At 41.4% G+C, this 8,356-nt stretch overlaps 1 pseudogene; it reads right to left on the reverse strand.

Annotated features, from left to right (window-relative positions):
* Positions 1-4,560: 4,560 nt before the first annotated feature.
* LOC102539217 (E3 ubiquitin-protein ligase RNF167 pseudogene) lies at positions 4,561-6,712 on the reverse strand (annotated as a pseudogene).
* Between the last annotated feature and the right edge of the window lie 1,644 nt (positions 6,713-8,356).

Here is an 8,356-nt window from a genome sequence, read left to right on the forward strand (position 1 = left end):
ACTGTAGGAAAGATTAATCAGTTTTATTGCAAGGAAAAACTAAACAACAGCTCTCAAAAATAAATGAGCACCTTTACCAAGATATACATCTGACCCACATAGAGACGTATTTTCACCTGTGTCTTCTGACAGTGAAGATTTATTCGCTTGGATCTTTTCATATCCCTCCAGTCCCTTGAAACTAAGAGTTTACTTGAGATATATTTTTTCCCTAAATCCTGCACCCCCTCCCTGGGGTGAGGTAACCATCTCTCTCACATGGGTTATTGCACCATCTTCTAACTGGCCTCCCAGCCCTAGTCTTGCCCCATCTTCTCACCTAGTAACTCATTCTCTACAATTCAGTCATGATGAGAACTTTGAACTCTAACTAGTTTATTGAGCCTTTCAAGTTTCAGCCCTGACTCATAGTGGCAACCTCATGAATCTTTACATCCAGCTTCACAGTCCAAGCCTTCATAACAATGCAAGTCTTTTTGTTCCTAGAACATGTCATGTTCTCTTCCTCTGCAAATGTATAGATACCATGATTCAGTCTGCCTCGACGCTCTTGCCTCTCCTAATTTCTTGGTCAACCCCTATCCACCCTTGATGTGTCAGCACAATTTTTATTTCCCTCTTTTCCCCCACCTAACATCCTCTCCTCTGAGAATGATTCAAGATGTGTTTTTTTCATCATAGTACTTCTCACATTTTATATGATGGACTAAATACTCTTCTCCACATATGGGCAGGGTCATATCTGTCTTGACATGGTTATACAACCAGTATACAATTTAATATTTACAGACTGAATGACTAGTTGACTGGCTGGGTGGAAGGATGGAGGGATGATGGATAGATTTTTTTTTAGATGTGTGGCATTAGGATGGCTATCTGAGAACAGGGCAGAGACAACAGAACTCTACGGTGCCCTTGCTGCCATCAATACACCTTTAAAAACATGCCACTGAATTCTCTCCACATTGATTTGGTACAAGACATGTTCATTATGTAACAAATGTTTAAACCCTCACTTATATAATCAAGTTTCAAAGAAGTGATTTTAAAATATTCGTTTACGTATTCCTTCAGGTATTTGACAATATCTGGGTGAAATTTATTGTTTCTTCTTTTAAGGAATTTACAGTCTAAGGATGTGCTATACAATGAACTTAAAGTTAAAATAAAGTTAAGCCATAATAATTCTGTATCATTTTTAAGGGACTATTTTTACACATCATTTTCTGAAAGTCCTAAAAAATTGTTTAAAATGTTTTGACTGGAAAAAAATATGAATCTACATTCAAAGATAGTTCTGATTTGTCAAATATCCCATCTTATGAATTCTACAAAGATTAAATAACGCATATCCATGTGAGGAAACTAGCAAAATAAATGTGAAAGGGGCAGAGTTGAGAGCTTGGACATCGGAAAAATGATCTGAGGAGGGTTGAAAGTAGACTCTTACCTAAAGAAGTGCTCTCTTATTGTGTGTTGAGTGAAATTTTCCATCACAGTCCCTGGAAGGTGGTGAGCCCCATTACATCCAATATGGAAACCAGGACCCTGGGGACATAGCCTTGCCATTTTTGGATAATAGATGGATGGTGCTTTCTAATGGTGATGGGGAGATTTAGGTTTCCCCCAAAACCCAAGGAAATTGTTCTGCATAGTGAGCACTTAGGAGAGAATTCACACAAAGCCACGTTGCCTGAAAACGTCTCATAAGGGAAAGCAGGCAGTCTCAACAGTGCTTAATGGGTTGTCAAAAGAACGTGATTGTAACAGAAACAGGATGGACTGTAAGAAGGGCTGCATCTGAGTACCTTTTTCTAGTCCAGTCAATAATTAGTGCATTTGTGATCACCAGTACAGATGGTAGAATGAGTCTGTGAATTTTATCTTCTCCATGATCTGTTATACAGCAGAGCATAGTACAGCAGAAAGAAGAGGAACCTGAATTCTTACAGTGACCTCAGCTCAGGCTTCCTTTTCTTCTTCCTCCTTTCCTCACTGCATCCTTTCCCATTGTCACAATTCTCTCCATGTGATCATACAGTAACTGTGCAAAGTTCAGTATTAGCCCTGTTTTATCCAGGGGTGTGCTGTAAAGGTTTAACCACCTGCTCTTATGAGGGAAAAAAAATGTAAGGGTATCTATGTGCACAGAAGTTTTACTAACACAAAGGGATGCGTGGTACACAATTTACAAAAACAATAAAATATGCAATACTCTTTACTGTAAACATTATGTAGCCAATTTATTCTTGCAGAATATTTAGCCTGGTTTTTGCTGAAATCTTGTATTCATAGCCAAACTATAGTTGCAATTCCAACATGATTTCATTAAATTAGGCTATGAATAAATGCTTGATTACTTCCTAATTCAGAAGTGTCATGTCATTGACAAGCTAATATAGTTCTGACATAAATATTAGTTGATATTTCCATTATTGTAATGTGTGATACAAAAAGGGGAAAATGAAGAAAATGAAAATGTATGTGACAACCTCACTCATTCACTAATGATGTGAGGACATATTTGCCCAATCAGATAATAGTTTTCAAATACTGGAAGAATATTTCCTCAATCTTTTGTGCTATTCACAATATGATAGCTTTAGACATGACATATTCAAGCTTAATCTACCTTATTAACATTTTTCTGTTACTTTCTTAAGTCTAAATAATCAACAAAACAATAAATCAAACCCTGATGAAGTGAAGTGAAAGAGAAAGCATTTGCCAGTTTCTGTGGTGTGAATACTCCCATCATGACCAATTTCAAACTCTAGTGTAAGGTCACTGAACACAGAGATGGGAAGATACACCAAAATAGCACACCATTACATGGCTTTGCCACCAGATTGTCCTAATAGACAGAGACCTACAGGAGCAGAAATAATAGTAAAATAACTAGGAAGTGATGAGTTCTGAGTATCTATCAACTGTGGCTTTAATATAACTTATTTAACGGTAAGTTCATATAATTTGATTTTTAACAATACCCATATTTAGTAACGATGTGGCAAAATTTCTAAAAATTTCACAATTTGCTCTCTCGAGCCAGTATGAGCCCCTCCAGTGCACCAGTGGATTGTTCTTTCTAGGTCATTTACCCTTTCTTGCTACTTGTCACAAGCACCATGCTACGTAATGACAGTTTCCTCTTGAAGATCAGAGAGTTGGGGATGAGATCCTTCTTCTCCGTCACTGGCCCATGCAGACTTGGAACATTACAGACGTTCAGTAGGTGCTTGTAATGAATACATGAAACACTAAACATTTGCCCCTTTCAAGCCTGGGACGTGGGGAAAATTCTGTTGCAAACACTCAGCAGTTTTTACTTCCTATTTTCATCTCATTACTGATTCAGCTTAACAAAGGCTTCTCTTCTGGTATTAATTCACATTACAGAAAGCTCATATAAATATTAATTAGGCAATTTCTGTACATTGCTCACATTTGGTACTAACTCAGAGAATCATATTAAAACGGAAAGAACCCCTGTGCTAGGTACACTAGTGAACTTTCTCATGCTTGTTATTCTCCTGACCCACCTGCCCCCAGTAAATTCGTGGAGTAGCCGCTGATCTACCCAGACCAGCCCTCCTCAGTTCTGAACAGTTCATTCCTGCAGCTCCTGAAGGCACTGTAACCAAAGGTTCACAGCAGAGTGTCTCTCCAGGAATTGTCCTTGTATGAACAAAGCTACCCAGCCCAAGATCACTCCTCTTCCCCTGTGACAGACTGTAATAAATGATGGGTCACTTCAGGCGCATGTGGACCCAGCCCTTTTGCTTTAATTTGGGACAATTCTGCAGAACCATCCCAGCTCCAGCACTCTCTGGGGAGTCTGCTGAGGCTTCTGGTGTACCTGCACCATCCTCCAACTTTTACCGCTGCCTGGTTCTGCGTCCTTAGCTCACTCAACTTACGCACACAAAACTCTACCTCAGGGTCCGTTCCTTGGGGACCCCAACCTACTGCAGCCCTCAGTATTTGGTAATACTTATCAATACATAAATTTCAGTGAAGCCTCATGCCAAAGAATGCATATAGTAAGAAATACCAATTCAAAAAACTGGCATATCATGTAGTGAATAGAACAGATAATCAATTACAGTAGTATTAACAACTGACTTAATAGGATCTTGTCAGCTCTAAAATTGTGATTTGAAATGCATCTTTGTGGAAATAAAACCATGTATTAGCTTAAATAATAAATATTCTGCTTATTGATTCCGTTTTCAGTGTGGTTTAAGTTTATTTCAAGGTCTGCATGAAACAGAACATTCTAATCCAAATAACAGTTATACTGAGAGTATTTAGTCATTTGCATTATCAGTGTAGTATCCAGAAGTCTGAGGTGGGTTGAAATTGGCAATACAAATGAAAACTAGCCTAGTTCACATTAGAAATCATTAAAGGGTGAAAATGACCTTAATCTCTACAAAGGAAGGGCATATTTAATAATCCCTTATTAGCTAACTCCCATCATATCCAATTACACGAGCAAATCCAGACACAGAAGACACTTGGCATCATTGAACAATTACCATTCTCAAGTGAAAGGTATTTGATTTGTATATTTCCTTTATTTAAATAAGCTTTGAATTCAAAGAGATGAAAAGACAAAGCTAAAAAGCATTCTCTTAAAATTCCACCCCAATTAGCCATATGAGAATACTAAATGACCATATGCTACAAAGGAATTAAATCCGTTGTATTTACACAGCCATTTAACATATAGGAAAAGCAGAGGACCGGAGACCTACCTCCAAGTTATTTTTTTGTCATGACCACGTAGACATTGCAATAGTTGTGCACTCTTTAGGCATTAACTGATGACAATTAAACATTTAGATAAGTGTAGATTACTTCATAGTCACCTCAGTCAAAAATGGTTAAAGAGGAGGGGGTGAAATTTTTACAGATAAAAGAAATTGCATTATGAGGCCAAATGTGAAATATTAATATCCCAAAGCAAATTTAAAATACTCTAAGTTACTTCAAATAATGTTTCTAATAATTTTTTAATCCTTGACACCAATTATTTAAAAAATGCTCTTTTAAATTGTTTTTGGCAACTTTCACCTATGGCTTTCACAAGTATCTGAATTTTTTTAAGTCCACAAAAACAATTTGATTAACCTAGTTAGTGAAGACTCCATCCCTTTGCATGTCCAACCCCCTCAAAAGGATGGGGGTGGGTGAGGGAGAAACCTGTGGTGGAAATCTCTCCTATCCCTCAGCATTTAAGACAAGAGGGAGGAGAAGGGCTGTGCAAATAGGTCGCCAAAGATGGGGCAGAAGGGGAGTATTAGATCTGGATGGCAGCTGAAGAGGAAGAGGATGGAGAAGGGGAGGCATCTGTTGAAGACCCAAGAAACACAAAGGGGGCTGGGGCTAGGGAGCCAAAGGATTTGGGAAGTACGGTGCTGGAGCCTAGAAGTGGGGTCCGTTCTGAGGCAGGGTGGCCCCTTGGCTGCCCTTCCTCCTCACCCTCTTGCCCCTGAGTTTCTTCCTCCTGCTCCTCCTCTCCAGGATCCCGATGAACAGGCTGCTTGCAGACTGGGCAGGTCTTCCGGGTCTGAGTGAGCCAGGGGTCCACACAGCGGCTGTGATAGGCGTGCGCACAGGGAAGGACCCTCAGCTTGTCCCCATCCTCATATTCGTCCAGGCAGATGGCACAGACGTCATACTGGTCTCCCTCCCGATAGTCATGTGTAGGAATCAGGTTCAGTTGCTCTTGGGTCAGTCGATTTTGCCGGAGCTCTTTCTGGAGCTGGATAAAACGAACTGTCATCGCTGCTCCCGTGCCCAGAATTAGCAACCCCAAAATCCCAGTGAAAAGGATGAGGCAATAGCCCAAGAGGAATCTGTTGTCTGGGATCAGAAGCACCTGAGCCCCCTTCTGGTAGACGAAGAGGGCACGCAGGTACTTAGAGCTCCTCTCCCCGATAAACACAGATGGGATCCAGATCTGCTGCTGGATTTCCTCATTATTCCACACCATGTTCAGAAGTTCATTGGAATTCACATTGTGTACCACAGCTGCCTTGTACCCAGCCTTCTGAGCATTTAGGACCTTGAGGTCAAAGTGGCAGTCGAATCTTCGAAGCAGTGCAATGAAAACTGACCCGTTGACCCAGGCTGCGGGCGGTGGGGCTATGGGGCTGCAGGCATTGGCTGGGTGAGCCTCCACAAGGAACCCCTTAAGTCCCTCCCCGCTCAAGGCAGCCCCAAAGAGAGCTGGGAGGTCTGCAAAGTCCATGCTGGCATTGTGGTCCGAAGTCGCTCGAATGAGGCCCTGGAGAGGGGCCGCGCCCCACAGCACAGTGGCCACAACGACGGGAAGCCGGAAGGCCACAGGGTGCATGGCAGCAGGAGGAGGCCGTGTCCTGGTAGCAGAAACAAGCTGAGTTCTGAGCGTCTCCCCACTTCCTTCAGGATCCCAGAGGTCCAACCACCCCCAGGTCCCACTTTCCAGCTACATGGCGGTGCAGGGAAGGAACCCTGGCTCCATCCCCTTCAGTGGAGCTGAGAGACAGACATTAACATATCCTTTCCTGGTATAGGGGTAAAACGGGGAAAGGGGATCGTGGCAAGCACAGGTGACAGACAAACTTCTGGAATGGTGGGGGGCTCAAGGAGGTGGAACTTCCACCCAGGTTGCTTTCAGCACTGGATGCTCAAGATGAAGAACTTCCGGTCCTCTCTTCCTCCCTCTGGCTTCCGGTCCTCTCTTCCTCCCTCTGGCGACAGCCACCGCTGCGGTACCTTCAGGTCTCGCGAGACTGCTCAGCCCACGTCGTTCCCGCCAGCTGAAATCTCGCTGAGTCCGTCTGGAGATACCTCCTGTTTCTGGCTTAGTCTGTCTCACTTGGTCTCGTGTCCAGACAAGCCAAATTGAGAGACTTCTAGCAGATTATTCATTTTAATGTAGATTTTATGACAGTTGATTCTAATTTAAGAATGTGTACCAGTATCTACAAGTGCAAGTCATTTGCTGTCTTACCTCCCAAACAAGTAACTATCTGAAATCCAAGATAATTCACAAATTCTGTCATTATGATACAGATAACCAGGGATCAACATTTAACATTTTAATTATTTTACCCCAATGACCAAATACAATCTTTTAAAACAAATACATTTCTGTTTCCATTTCAAATGCTAGAGTGATAGGAATAAAATCTCATTTCTTTGTGAGGACCATTTTAAATTAGAAGAAGTTAACTTGCTGGATGTTTGGACTGTCAATTTTTCTAGGATATTGTAGAGGCTTGGAGGTTTTGATGTAACGTTGAATCCATACGACTAAGGAAATAACCAGAATATAAAATTACTGAAACTGAGGTAGATTCTTTTCACCCTAGGTCCAGTTACAACATGAAAAAGTCTCCTGTGGTTCCTAATTTTGCATTTCTACATGGCTATCCTTTTCCTCTTTAAGTGTTATACCTGGAAGTCAAAACCTAGATTAGAAAAGGAAATTATAGGCCACTTTAAATAAAGATGTGCCTGATTGGCCAAGTCTGGAATGGAAAGGTTTTATTCTCAGCACACTGCCCCAAGTTGTCCCTCAGACTTGGGTGGGCAGCGTCTCACATTACAGTATCACCTTGCCATTTTTGTATATTGATTCCATTTGCCAAAATATTCTTCCAGACTTGTTTCATCTCCATTTTCCCATATGGTCTACCAAAAATATTTCCATTGGTGCTACCTTCAAAATCTATTCAGGATCCTGCTACCTCATATCACCCTCATTTTACCATCACGTGGTCCAAAAGACTGTTGTCTCTCTCCTAAATTATTGTCAAAAATCGCCTGATTGAGTTTCTTGTGTCCAGCCTTGCCTCCCTTTACTCTGGTTTGTCTATTCTCAACTCCAAGAGTGTTAAAACAGAACAAGATAGTACCACTCTTTTACTCAGAAACTCTCAGTGGCCTCCATCTCATGCGGAATAAAGGGAGGAGTCCTTCTGTTACATGTAAAGTCACACACATTCTCTGAACCCTTCCTTCACTAACCTTCCCCTTCTGCGCTCTTCGTCACCTCACAGGCCTCCTTTCCCACCCTTGAACTTGCCAGAATTACTATACAAACCGTCCATCCGTAACTGATGTTCCCTGAGCCTGGAATCCTCTCCCCTTGTGCACTGTATGGCTTGCTTCTTTATTTCTTTAAAGTTTCTACTCAAAATCCCCTTCTCAGTAAGAACCTCAGAGACCACCACCACCTCCAACAGACATGGCAGACTCATCAGCACTGCTCTTGGCTCTCATCTTTTGTGTTTTTGACATATTATGTATATTTCTGACATATTATATATTTTACTGATTTTTCTCTTTTATTGCCTGTTTC

The sequence above is a fragment of the Vicugna pacos genome, chromosome 3, assembly GCF_048564905.1.
Source record: "Vicugna pacos chromosome 3, VicPac4, whole genome shotgun sequence".
Lineage (NCBI taxonomy): Eukaryota > Metazoa > Chordata > Mammalia > Artiodactyla > Camelidae > Vicugna > Vicugna pacos.